Below are 14,714 nucleotides of genomic sequence, written 5' to 3' on the forward strand. Positions count from 1 at the left end.
TCCCGTATTATCCACCTTGTCAATTTTTACTTTTTATACTATAGAAGAATCAAAATTCTTGAATACAAAAACTCCTCCTGCCTCAGCCTTCAAAGTGGCTGGGATTACAGGTACCTGCCAACTTTCCTCTACCACCATTTTTATAAGTTGTGCCAGCCAGGACCTCCAGCACAGTATTGAATGGAAGCAGTCCCAGTGAATGTCCTTGTTCTTATACTGGCTTTAAAAAGAACGCTTTGAAGAATCCCCTATTTATGATAGCACTGGTTATTTTTCATTTTAGCATATACTTTTACTGATTAAGTAAAAATTTCTTTTTTATAGTTTGTTACTGTTTTTTTGTTTTGTTTTGTTTTGTTTTCACTTTTTGAGAGATAGAGTCTTACTATGTAGACCAGGCTGGTCTTGAACTCCTGACCTTAAGAAATTTTCCCACCTCAGCCTCCCAAAATACTTGGAATACTTGGATTATAGGCATGGTCACTGCACGAGGCCACTAAACTTTTTTCTTCTTTTTCTTTGAGATGGAGTCTTGCTCTGTTGCTGGCTTGAGTGCAGTGGCTCGATCTTGGCTCACTGCAACCTCTGCCTCCCGGGCTCAAGCAATTCTCCTGCCTCAGCCTCCCAAATACCTGGGATTACAGGCACCCACCACCATGCCTAGCTAATTTTTGTATTTTTAGTAGAGACGGGGTTTCACCATGTTGGCCAGGCTGGTCTCAAACTACCGACCTCAGGTGATTCGCCCTCCTCAGCCTCCCAAAGTGCTGGGATTACAGGCATGAGCATCTGCGCCTTATTGTGACATTATGTTGTATTATTTTAGACTTGCTTTAGGGTCTAGAAAATGATCAACATATATTTCAAAATAACATTTTTCTTATTGACTGAACTTAAGTTTAATCTTATTAACTGAGTAGTTCAAATCCATGATGTCTTCCCTGGATTTGTGTGTGTTTGTGCTTGACTTCTCTATAATTGAGATGTATATTCACTGCCTAATACAATGGTAGATTTGCCAGTATCTTTGTTTTTCTATCAACTTTTGCTTTTAATTTTGAGGCTATTTGCCAGATTCTACGTGTTTAGAATTGATGTATCTTATTGAATTGAACGTTTTTTATATTATATGGTGTCCCTCTATAACAAACTAGACTTCTCCACTTAATATCTGGGAGCAAGCTGGAAATTTTACTTTCTCTCACTTAGTATTTTATTTTATTTTATTTTATTTTATTTTATTTTGAGATGGAGTCTAGCTTCGTCACCCAGGGTGGAGTACAGTGGCATGATTTCGGATCACTGCAACCTCTGCCTTCCAGGTTCAAATGGTTCTCCTGCCTCAGCCTCCCAAGGAGCTGAGACTACAGATGCCTGTCACCACACCTGGCTAATTTTTTTATTTTTAGTAGAGATGTAATTTCGCCATATTGGCCAGGCTGGTCTCGAACTCCTGAACTTAAGGGATCTGTCCGCCTCAGCCTCCCAAAGTGCCGGAGTTACAGGCCTGAACCTCCGTGCCTGGCTTTATATTGTTTTATTTTCAAACTTTTCTTATCATAATGCACAGCTGTCTCCTCTAAACAATAGGCTGTGACTGGGACCAGTGGTTCAAGCCTGTAATCCCAGCACTTTGGGTGGCCTAAAGCAGGAGGATGACATGAAACCAGGAGTTCAGGACTGGCGTAAGCAATAAAGTGAGAGTCTGTCTCTGTAAAAAATAAAAACAGAAAAAGAAAATCAGCCAGGCATGTTGGAGGGCACCTGTAGTCCCAGCTACTCAGGAGGTGGAGGCAAGATTGCTTGAACCCATGAACAGAGGTTGTACTAATCTACAATAGCATCACTGTGCCCCAGCCTGGCTGCCAGAGTGAGATCCCGCCTCTTAACAAAAAATAGATTGCCATTTATTCTTTATTGATCCAGTGTGAAAATATGTATTCTTAAGTGGCACATTTAATATGTTTTTGTTAATTTTCAATTGTTGACATATTTGGAATCTTTTTCCATCTGATGACTATTTTATCCCCCAATCAAGACAAGCAAAATTTCATGTCTATTTCCCTTTCGCCAAAGACCAATTATACTTTTATTGTCAAAATGTAAATTTTACTTTATAAAAGTATAGGTCTAATATATAAATGTAATTATAAAGTTATATTTTATAAATCTATATATTTATAAATTTTCATTACATTTATACATTTATATATACATTCATTTTCTTTGCTTTGATCTTTATCTTTTTTCCATCAACAAAGTTTATCAAGGCATTTGTTCATTCTTGAGTCCCATATTTTGTGTGTTGCTTGATTTCAATTGTTCTTACATGAATGCTTCCTTAAAAAGTGTTGTGAAATATGTCTTTTTGTGGCAAATTCTTGAACCTAGTAATGCTTGAGAAAATAGTAAGTATGCTCTCACATTTGAATGATAATTTGGAGCATGCAGAATTCTAGGCTTAAAGTTATTTCCTTTTAATAAATCTCCATTTTCATCTTGCACCCCATGATACTGTAGCAAAGTTTGATGTTAATCTAATTGTTAATCTTTTCAGCCAATATCCACTGTTTCTCTGGACATTTGTATACACTTCTTGTTGTCTTTGGTGTTCCTTAATTTCAGCACAATATTTGTAGAAAAGTAGTTACAGTATTTCCTCTTTCTTATTTTTTCTCCCCAGGGATTCCTTTTACCTATATTGGCACTTTTACTATTATCCTCCATATCTTTTTCATTTATTCATACATTTTTAAAGATATAAGTATATTCAGTCTGCAGTTTTCCTGAAGGAATTCCTAACTCTGATTTTTCAATATATTATTTTCTTCTTTGACTGCATCCACTTTACAAGGTGTCACACATATAAAATTTTTAATTTTAACCATTTTTTATATCTAAACTATCTATTTTTTGTATACCCTTATTCTTTAATACTTCTAACATCTATTCTTATCTCCTTTGTGTATTCTGTTTCATTCACATTCTGGTTCCTCTGGTTCTAATATTGCTGCTTCTGATGGTGTCCATGATCCACTTAGCTGCTTTCTTTTTAAAGAAGTTGACATCCTTACATACTTTTTGGGTCTGTGGACTCCCATTCACAGTGGCATCTAATACTCTATCAGTAGTAGTATTAGGAAAGAAACTAAGGCCTAACTGTATGCTGTTTTGAACATAACAGATTAAAGAGAACATTGACATTAACTGGGGGCTCCAGCACATTCATCACAGTAACTAATCCTTTCTACTTTTACATAAATTCCTGGAGTCTATGTATCGCTGGACCCAGTGAAAAATAATCCTCTATTCTTAAACCACTTCCTTTAAGACTTTTCATGCTAAGCAGACAGTGGTCTAGCTGATCTCTAGTGAAGACTTTAGACGGCCTTTTCTGGAGCTCAAATCTGTATAAGTGCAAAGGATGAAGATTCACGGAATATGGTGCATGAATTTCTGATTCTAACAGCTGAGGTCAAACCTGTCAAAGAGCACTTCCAACAAGATAATATTGAATGGTATATCCTGGGGAGCCAAGGATTAAAGAAAAGTCTGAAGATGAGAAAGCAATATCTACTATTGTTGTAATGATGGTACAAACTCCAATTTACCAAACTATCAATGGAAAGTATATTGCCATTACTCAGTGAGAAGATTTGGAACTAACTCTAGTAATACTAATGGTGTCCAGGAACTGCAGAAAAGGTAACCAGGACCAGAGGATCTACTACATTGCTGGTGACTTACACAGTACGCAGTGCACAAACTAGGAGCCAATGATAGGCAGAGAATGCTAGCATCCAGTAACCAGGTAATGATATCAGCTGTCTCTGGAAATGTGCCATCATACCAGATTGGCATCCACTGTCAGCATTGTGCCTGGAGCTATTAGAGCATCTTCTCTGGCTCCAGCTGTTTAGCTTTTCAAAGAAGCAATGGAGAAAAGAGAAAGAGACTGTCCCAAAGACGAACGGTGAAGCATCACGAGAATATTACAAAAAGCGAAAGGAATATGGGAACATTTTTATAAGAGAGACTGCAGAACTTGGAAAAGCAAACAACTCCTTCATGGAGGAGGTAAATGCACTTAAGGGGTTAGTTATTGCCACAGGAAAAAAAAATAGATTACATCGGTCCTTCATTGAATCTGAAATTTTTATACATGCACCCCACATTGAGTTCAGGCCAAAAGTTAATTTGATTCTTTTCGTAAGGCAGCATGGAACCAAGCACAAATCCTCAAAAGCATTTTTCTAGTGACTTCCCAGAACGTAGAGCTAAAAACGGTATTCCTACTGGCGGTAGGTATGAGATTAAATGCAGAATATTCCTATTCATGAACAGAGTCACAGGAACTAAAATTATTCTTGAGAGGGGATAATTATTGAAATATTCAGATGAATGAAATTCTGGAGTTATTTCAGGTAGGTTTTCTACTTAATAAAGCACAATATGTAGAAAATAAAATTTATTTTGTATTCTGATTGTGGCCACTCCTTTTCTTACCAAGAGAAATGAGAAACAGTGTAATCTATTTTTTTCTATGGCAATAACCGATGACTGCCAGATTGACAATGTTACATTAATTTACTGTTAAATGCATTGTTTTCCTTGTTTAAATAAAATTAAAGATGATGAGATAAAGATTTAATTTAGGGAGCTGGTTATGTTCATTTTGTTTTACAACCTGTACATGGATATGTAGTCCTCAAATATTCTGAATTAACAACAGCTCTTCTATAGAGCAGTTTTACCTTTATAATGCAGTAATGAATTAAGTTTTTAGTAAAATTAAATAATTCATGTTAATATTAAACAAACAACTTTAGTCCTGAAATTTGGAAGCTTTATGTTTATTCTTATCCTGCTTTTTTTGTTTTTTGTTTTTTTGGTTTTTTTTGGTTTTGAGACAGAGTCTCACTCTGTCGCTCAGGCTGGAGTGTAATGACATGATCGCAGCTCACTGCAATCTCCGCCTCCCGGGTTCAAGCAAGTCCCCTGCCTCAGCCTCCTGAGTAGCTGGGATTACAGGCACACGCCACCATGCCCGACTGTGTTTTTAGAAGAGATGGGATTTCACCATGTTGGTCAGGCTGATCTCAAACTCCTGACCTTGTGATCTGCCTGCCTCAGCCTCCTAAAATGCTGGGATTACAGGCATGAGTCACCGTGCCCGGCCTTATTCCGCATTTTTTAAAAAGCACTGGTGAAGGTGTAAATGCATAAATCACATGATTTATTTGATAAACTATGAATTTATTACTCTTGGAATAAGGCATTTGAGAAAGCATGAGAAATTAGACAAGATAGAAAAACTTCTGGCCGGGCGCGGTGGCTCAAGCCTGTAATCCCAGCACTTTGGGAGGCCGAGACGGGTGGATCACGAGGTCAGGAGATCGAGACTATCCTGGCTAACACGGTGAAATCCCGTCTCTACTAAAAAATACAAAAAACTAGCCGGGCGAGATGGCGGGCGCCTGTAGTCCCAGCTACTCGGGAGGCTGAGGCAGGAGAATGGCGTGAACCCGGGAGGCGGAGCTTGCAGTGAGCTAAGATCCGGCCACTGCACTCCAGCCTGGGCGACAGAGCGAGACTCCGTCTCAAAAAAAAAAAAAAAAAGAAAAAGAAAAACTTCTGTTGTCGTATTAGAGATCTAGGGCATTATCTGGTGGGTTAATTGCTACAATCACATTGAGAGCTTATTTTAAAAATATAGATCACTGGCCCCTCCCACAGAAACTGAAAAGTAATCTATAGTCTGTTCATAAGAGTAAAAATTAAAGAACATGGTGGGGGAGAACAGCAGTCCCCTCTCATCTGTGGTTTTGCTTTCCATGTTTTCAGGAGCCATGTGCAACCATGGCCCAGAACCATTAAATGGATTAATTTCAGAAATAAACAATTCCTAAGCTTTCAATGGTACACTGTTCTGAGTAGTCTGATGAAGTCCCATATTGTCCTGTTCCATTCTGTTCCATTTCTTTGTCCAGGGTCTCCATGCTGTGTACACTACCTGCCTGTTAGTCCTCAGTTAGCCACATCTGTTATTAGAGTGACTGTTGCAGCATAGCAGTTCTTGTGTTCAGGTAACCCTTATTTTACTTAATAATGGCTCCAAGTGCAAGAGAAGTGATGTTGGCAATTAGAATATGTCAAAGACATACTATAAAGTGCTTCTTCTTAGTGAATAGATGAACGTTCTCGACTTAAGGAAAGAAAATAATTGTGTGCTGAGGTTGCTAAGATCTGTAAGAAATCTAATCATAAAATTGTGAAGGACAAATAAATTCATGCTAGCTTTTCTGTTGTACCTCAAACTGCCAAAGTTGTAGCCACAGCATGTGAGATAAATGCTTAGTTAAGGTGGGAATGGTATTAGATTGACAAGTGGAAGACATGAACAGAAGCATGTTCCAATTGACAACAACTGAGTTTAACACTTGTCTATGCTTGGTTTCAAGCATCCATTGGGAGTCTTGGAATATATCCCCTGCATATAAGGGAGCACTACTATATAGTAAAACTAAGCCAGGCAGTGATCTAAGCATTTTATGTAGAATTTATGACATACCTACAATATAAACAACAATAGGTTGATTTCTCTTTGGGATACAAGTTAATTATTCATGTATTTATTTGGAGAGAGAGTCTGGCTCTGTCACTCAGGCTGGAGTGCAATGGCACAATCATAGCTCACTGCAACCTCAAACTTCTGGGCTCAAGAGATCCTCCCACCTCAGCCTCCTTAGTAGGTAGGACTACAGGTGTGCACCACTATGCCCAACTAAGATTTGTTTTGTTTTTTTTTTTTTTTGGAGACAAAGTCTGGCTGTATTTCCCACACTGGTCTAGAGTTCATGATCTCAAGGACTCCTCCCATCTCAACCTCCTAAAGTACTGAGATTATAGCTGTGAACCACTGCACATGGCTGATGCAAGTTAACTTAATAATAACTAGTTAGTGGTTCCTATCTACCGGAACATTATGTGATCATTCACAAAAAATCAAGCAGTTGTTGAGTTCCAATTTAAAATAAAGAGATCTACTGAGAGGAAGAGATTTTGAATGAATTTATTTGCATGGAAAGTTCCATGATATTAACTTCATTGACAGGGTTATTTCTCCTGGAGAAAAGCAGCAGGAGAATCTCAGAAGATAACTGGCCGAAGATTCCGCCCTGTGCACCCAAACCTCATCTCACCTCCAACCACCTCCTTGGCCCCAGACCTCCATCTGCTCAGCCAGGCAACCAAGATTGGGTTCCCTTGTCTGCAAAGTCTAGGGGTTGGAGGGAGCAACAGAGATCCTGGGCCGCAGCTTTGGATTGTTTGGTTTTTTATAGTCCTAATTACTTACAGCATACTGATTTTTATTCCATAGTTAATAAGCACAAAAGCACATATAGCATATGCATAAATTAGGAAGACAAACAAATGAATAAACACCTGCATCTTTGCCATGCTTAAGAAATGCAATACCACCCTGAACTCTAAAACATAATGTGTGACCCTCCTCACTTCTCACTTTCTCTTGGCTCTCAGAACAACTGGCTAAGATTTTTCATTTTGCATGCTTAACATTATAGTGTGTTTGTAAATTTCACTAATACATTTTACATTTTTGAAGGTTTAGAAATTTATAGAAATATTTTATCACAGTATTTGTGATTTTCCTTTTACTTTGACAATTCATTTCTGAGATGTGTTTGTTACATGGAGCTCGAGTTTTTACATTTTCATTGAGTTTTGTGTTCTTATATAAGAACACACTTCAATTTTTTTATCCATTCCACCATTGAGGGACTTGAGATTGATTCCAGGGACTTTCAGTTATCATTACTTTCGTGATTTTAAATAGTATTATGACCACTTTTGTACCTGACACACACAGACTTGCTCCAGTAGAAACTATTCATTGAGGAGTGGAATTGTACATGACTTCAGCTTTACTAAAGATTGTTTTCCCAGGATTGCACCAACTTCAGCTTCTACAGTTTGGAATATTTGGGGTTACTCCACATTCTTATCAAAGCTTAATCTGTAATTTAAATGCTCATCTTATGAGATTCTCATCTTATTTCTCTAAAAAATGAGATTGAGAATATTTTCATGTTTACTTATTTCTTTTTCCTATAAAGTAATTATTTCAGAATTTTTCTGAGGGAGGAGCTGTATATATTTTTCTTATAGATTGGAGGCATTGCTTATGTATTTGGGATATTTATTCCTGGCTAGTTTTATGTGTTATAGTATTTTTTTCTCCCTGTATTTCTTTCTTTTGATATCAGAAAACACTGCATTCTTGGTAGTTAAATTGCTCATTAGTTTTCTTATTTAATTTTTGCTTTGCTTCATTAGAAAATGTTTCTAACAGTGTGTGTAAAAGATATCCTATATACACTTCTCTTAAAATGATGAATTTGCTTTTTGCATTTAATGCATCTGAAATTAATTTTTCTGAAAACAACAGCACATTTATTGAGAAGTCTATTCTATTTAAAGCAAGTTGTAATATCTGCCTGATCAGTCAAAAATCAGGCATCTGTATATCAGGTGAGTCTTAGACTTTCTCTTTTGTTTCCATGGTATTTGTGTCCGTCCCTATATCAATGTCCCATTTCTCGACTGTTAGTGTCACATGATCATAATGTCTGCTATTATTATCTCTGAATACCTTTTTGATATTTTGGCTCATAAAAGAGCACTGTTCTAATATTACTAACACTTATGCCTAGTACAAATTTATAGCCAGGCATGGTGGCTGATGCCTCATAGTCACAGAACTTTGGGAAGCCAATGTCAGAAGATTGCTTGACACCAGCAGTTTGAGACCAGTCTGGAAAACATAGCAAGACTTCATCTCGACAAAGTATCAGAATAATTAGCTGGGCACGGTGGTTTTCACAAGTAGTCCTAGCTGCTCAGGAGGGCAAGGCAGGAGAATCACTTGAGCCCAGATGTTCGAGGTTACAGTGAGCTATGATTGCACCACTGCATTCCAACCTGCGCAACACAGCAAGACCTTGTTTCTTAAAAAATATACATATATACAAATATATTTAAATATATATATATTCATTATGTGTGTGTGTGCATATACATATATACATGAAAGTTTTTTTTTTTTTTTTAAAGGAGATGGAGTTTCACTATGTCGCCCAAGCTGGCCTCAGACCCCCAGGCTCAAACGATCTTCCTTCCTCAGCCTATAACTAGCTGGGAATACAGGCACATGCCACCATGCCTGACATGTATGCAGAAGTTTGTATATGTAAATATCTAGCACATATTTATATGCAATATTTTAGAATCTGCTCAAATTATATCCAAAAATGACATATCTGTAACTCAGACTATAATATCTTTTCTGAGTAATCTTCAAGAAGGCAAATTAAACTCATAACTTTTTACCTACCTAATTTTGGATTACTGTTTTTAACTTGTTTGTTTCCCGTATTTTCCAAAATAAAGGGAGCTTTTTTCTCTATTTCAGTAATTGTTGATTCAAGAAATATGACTGTGTATCTTCCATGAAAATAATTATCCATCTTCTTATTTTCAGAATCCTCAGCGTTCTCCTTATGATATTAATCTCCACTATTATATCTTTTTCATTAAGAAGTATTTAATTAACCCTATTGATTCAAATTGTCTCTAGCCACAGTTTGGTTCTTAGGTGTAAGAAATTTGCTGAGCCTCTGCAGCTGTATATTAGGCGCATTCACCTAATTTATCAGAGTCACTTGGAATGATTGATAAAACAGATTAATGTGGCCTTAGAATTTAAATTTCTAACAAGGTCGAGGTGATGCTGCTGCTGCTGGAACAGGAACCAAACTTTGAGAAGAACCATTAGCCTAAAACATTTCCTTATTTCATATTATCCTCCATATTCCCTATTGCATAAGTCTTTTTTGATGGTTTTACCATATATTTTATTGACTATTCTCAATTATTTACCAGAAATGATCAGAAACATTTATTTAATTGGTTAAAATGGTGGAGAGGAATATTTTATACTGACGTTTGCATTGTAGGTAATCACGGCTGCGTGTGGTGGGATATTAAGATGGAATCGTAAACCCCTATATTCTAGTAATTTCAGCAGGTCACAAATAGATGAACAATCACAAAATATATAAACAATAACCACAAATGCTCGTTTTAATTAAAAGATATTGAGCCAACAAAATTTTGCATTTCATACTATTTTCATATTTAATAATAAAATGAGGTGATATTGAAGTAGAAAAAAATTAAAACCATATCCAGCTCCCAGTAGTGGTTCCCAGAGGTGAAGTCCTGCCTGGGCTCTCCAAGCAGCAAAATAGTCAGATCTTCCAGAATTCAAAGATCCATCTACCTGGTCAGGTCTAGACACCAAACTTCTCACATCATTAAACAGCCTGATACTGTCCTTATTTCATTACTAAAGGAGATTTTAACTGTGGGAGGAAAAGAATATTCTAGTCAAAATCAATTTATAAATTCCTATGAGATAAGACAGCCTACAGAGATTCTCCCTAGAAGACTGGTCAAGCTTAGAAGGGAATTTCTGACTGGAAAAATATTAAATGCAAAGGCTTCCAGGATATCTGCAGAAGTAAATGCTTAAACACAATGATGACAATTTCTAAAAGCTCAGAGATGATAAAGGGGAAGGTGGGTCATGCTTACTTCTAGTTAGTTACTTTTTATGACAACTGAAAAACTAGAAACCCTTGCTCTGCGGCCAATTCCATAGGAATGAAAATAGTCTTCACTGCCCCTTCTCTTTTGGGGCGGGCAGCAAGACTGAGAGCCATTCTTAAACCTAAATAAAACGTTACCATTTTGTCAGGGATATTATAATCTGCTTTAAGCCAGCAAAGTCATACTTAAGATAAAGAGGAAATCTGAATATGCCTTCTCAGAAGGGATTTTCTTCCAAGCATTATCTGGCTTTTATGTCTGATTCAAGCATAGCCTTCTTTTTCCTATTGGAATAATCATGGTCTATCATGGGGTTTTATATAAAGCCTCATCAAAACCCAAAATGCTTTAATATTGTTCACAAGTGTTTTACCTAGTTATAGAAAATTACTCATGTGTTTTTTAATCAATTAAAAAACACATTATTACAAGTTGAATTACTAGGAAACTTTAACTGAATTGTATTTAAAAATAAAACACAGATAACCCTAAACCAATAACTAACTGCCCTTAATCTGAAATTGGACTGTCCTCAGTTAATACTCAGAATTTTAACAGGAGATGATACATGGCTTTACCAGTATGGTCCTGAAGACAAAGAACAAGCAATGCAATGGCTAGACAGAGGTGGAAGTGGGCCTGTGAAAGCAAGAGCAAAGGCATGACTGTGGTGTTTTAAGATGCTCAACGCATTTTGCTTGTTTTCTGGAGGGCCACAGAAGGATAAATACTGCTTAGTATTAGAGCATTGTGAGAAATTTGGCCAAAACGTTAGCAGAAAATGCCCAGGAAGGCTGCTTGTCCTCCACCACAAGAATGTTCCTGCCCATTCCTTTCATTAAACAAGAACAATTTTGCTAAAGTTTCTATGGAAAAAATCATTAAACATCCACCTTACTATCCTGATTTGGCTCCTTTTGACTTCTTTTTGTTTTCTAATCTTAAAAAATTTTTAAAGGGTACCATTTTTCTTACATTAATAATATAAAAAAGACATTATTGACATGGTTAAATTTCTAGGATCTGCAGTTCTTCAGGGATGAACTAGACAGCTGTTATTGCTTATAAAAGTGACTTGAATTTGATGAAGGTTATGTTAAGAAATAGAGGTTACATTTTTATTTTTACCTTTTAATTCCATTTTTCCATGAACTTTTTGAAGTCCCCTTGCAGATGTCTATTTCAGTTTATCTTCTCCTAAATGAAAGATCATTACAGAGGGAAAACTGTCCATAGAAAGCCATTATTGAAGACACTGTATGGTGGTTCCACCAATAAGCTAACACTTACCTTCAGAGGTGGTTGAGCCTGTCTATCAGTCCAGCCATGGGCCCCTCACTGAAATCTGTACTCACCCGCTGGAGCATGTGCAGCTGCACAGACTCACTCTTGCAAGAAGGAGGATTTAGTTGACCTTTTGGGTGTCTGAGTCTTCATTAAACTGCTTAAGAAACGGCAGATTTAAACTGAAAATCCTTCATCAAAATCCTCTTCTGATATTCTAGTGTACCTCCACAATCTGGAATGGGGTTGTGGCTTTCTTCGAGAATCTTTCTTCTCATTCTCTTTCATTCCCCTGCCTCTCAGAGGTACTTGCCTCTCTAACCTACCATCTGCAACAAAGTAATTTATTTATTTCTGTATATTTATGATTCTGCATCCTAAAAATATAGGCAACTATGTATAATCATATAGAACTTTCTGCATTGAGCTCTTCCACACATAACCCCCTGAGCTGCATGAGGCAAATAAAGCACTAACTTCTGATAAAAGGGCATAGGAAAACATCCAGCAAAACACAAAAAGACACATAAAAGATGTAGTATCTTGGCCAGGTGCAGTGGCTCGTGCCTGTAATCCCAGCACTTTGGGAGATCAAGGCAGGCAGATCACCTGAGGTTGAAAGTTCGAAACCAGCCTGACCGACCTGGAGAAAATACAAAATTAGCCAGGCATGGTGGTGCATGCCTGTAATCCGCTACTCTGGAGGCTGAGGCAGGAGAATCGCTTGAACCCAGGAGGCAGAGGTTGCAATAAGCTGAGATTGTGCCATTGCACTCCAGCCTAAAGGTATTTCTCAGGTATTTCTTTATAGCAATGCAAGAACATACTCATACAGCTAGGCAGAGGCCATCAGGACCAGCAACAGTCTGAGCTGGGTGAGAGATAAAGCTAAACTTTGAGCTGCAGCAGGAGCTGCCAGGGAGACAGAAAGGAAGGAAGGAGCCCTACATTCCAGGATGTCTCCTTTAAATCTTTAAGAAGCTCAGCCACCATCTCTTTACCTGACTCCTCTGGGAAGGAGTTTCCCTAGGTTAAGCCATACAGCAATAGGGCAGGAAGTGCCATTTGGATCTAGGAGCAGAGGGCAGAGACTCAGCAGGAAGAGTGTCTCCATGAAAAGGAGACAGAGTAGAGCAGGTGCATAGGTTCACAGGGTCAGCTATGGATAGAGTCAGGTGTACACTTTCAGAAGCCACAATTCCCAAAAGTCTCCTGACTACAACATCAGTGCACAGAGCCAGTCAAATGGAGGAGGAGTGGGTCCAGGCAATTCAGGCAGAAGGAAAGTAACAGATGAGTGGTTGCAGGAGGACACTGTTTCTGTCGAGGTCACTAGACAGAACATTGTCTCCACCTCTTAGCTTCGGAAGCAAGCAATGGAGGGTAAAAGTGTTGCCTGGGTTCTGGGGGCAAAGGCAGTAGATAACTTCTCTGTCATGTCCTCCAGAAGGGCCCGGTTCAGCCTCACAGGCCGAGAAGTCTGTTTGGTTCCCAAGTACTAGAGATGCTGCTATAAGGGACCCCCGAATTTCCTGCCTGAACCAGAGGCTGCCCAGGCTTTTCTTCCTGTTTTATATTTCCCCAGGAAGAACCTTGCCTGTACAATTACAAGGTTCTACGATTCTAAATTCCAACCTAGCCTTCCACATCATTTTGAAGGTGTAATATTATTTGTCAAAGTGCGATGATACAAGATATGTGTGGACATAAAATTAAATTGTTGACAAGGAAAAAAACTAAAATAAAAAAAAGAGAGAAAAAATATATGTATGTACAGTGGTCAGCTAGAAATATGCCTTTTAAATATTTGGCATGTGGTATGTGGGCCTCAATGTGTACTATTGCACTAGCTTCACAAACATTAAAGGATGTCTTTTAAAAGAAAAACCTCTTGCTAAAAGGTTAAGAGTCAAAATAACCTGAGTGGAACAGGTACCAGTCATTAAGTGAAACCTTCCATCTTCCCAGAACAATACCTCTTCCCAAGCCAGCTTCTTTGAAAATCACTTTTCTCTCTTTTACTATTTAGTTTATAAATTGCATAGTAATAATACAGAAACCACAATAGTAGAGAAAAAAATAAAGAATATTTTTAAATGAAAACTCACATCCTAACTCTACAAAAAACATGAAAATTAAACCTGAATGCCTCCCTTTCCTGATATATTTTTCACCTAAATATTCAGTTCTTGGATTGCATTGCTTTTGGATTGAGTGGAAATTACTGCCTGGTCTCAAAATCTTCCATAATATATGTGTGTGTGTACGTGTGTGTTTGTGTGTGTGTATGGTGAATGTATTTCTTCTTGTTCAGTGTAAATTTTTTTCAATATGTATGTATATTTAGGCAGATTATGCTAGTAATTTTCTACAAATGTGCTTTTTAAAAAATAATCTTTAATTCAAAAAAAATAATTAGTCTTACCCAGTGGCCCACAATTGTTAAAAACACTACTAATGGAGCTGGGTATGGTGACATACACCTGTCATCCCAGCTACTCGGGAGACTGAGGCAAGGGTATTGCTTGAATCTGGGAATGTGAAACCATCCTGAGCAATATAGTGAGACCCCCATCTCAAAAACTGATCAATCATTAAAAAATAAAGTAAAACACGACTAATAGCTTTTTAAAAAATATTTCTTAATCAATTTTCCTAGCACCTTCCTTTCCTCAGTGAAGTATAGAAATATGTGGTCAGGCACTGTGGCTCACACCTGTAATCCCGATAATTTGGGA

This window comes from Macaca fascicularis, chromosome 14, assembly GCF_037993035.2.
Source record: "Macaca fascicularis isolate 582-1 chromosome 14, T2T-MFA8v1.1".
NCBI classification, from domain to species: domain Eukaryota; kingdom Metazoa; phylum Chordata; class Mammalia; order Primates; family Cercopithecidae; genus Macaca; species Macaca fascicularis.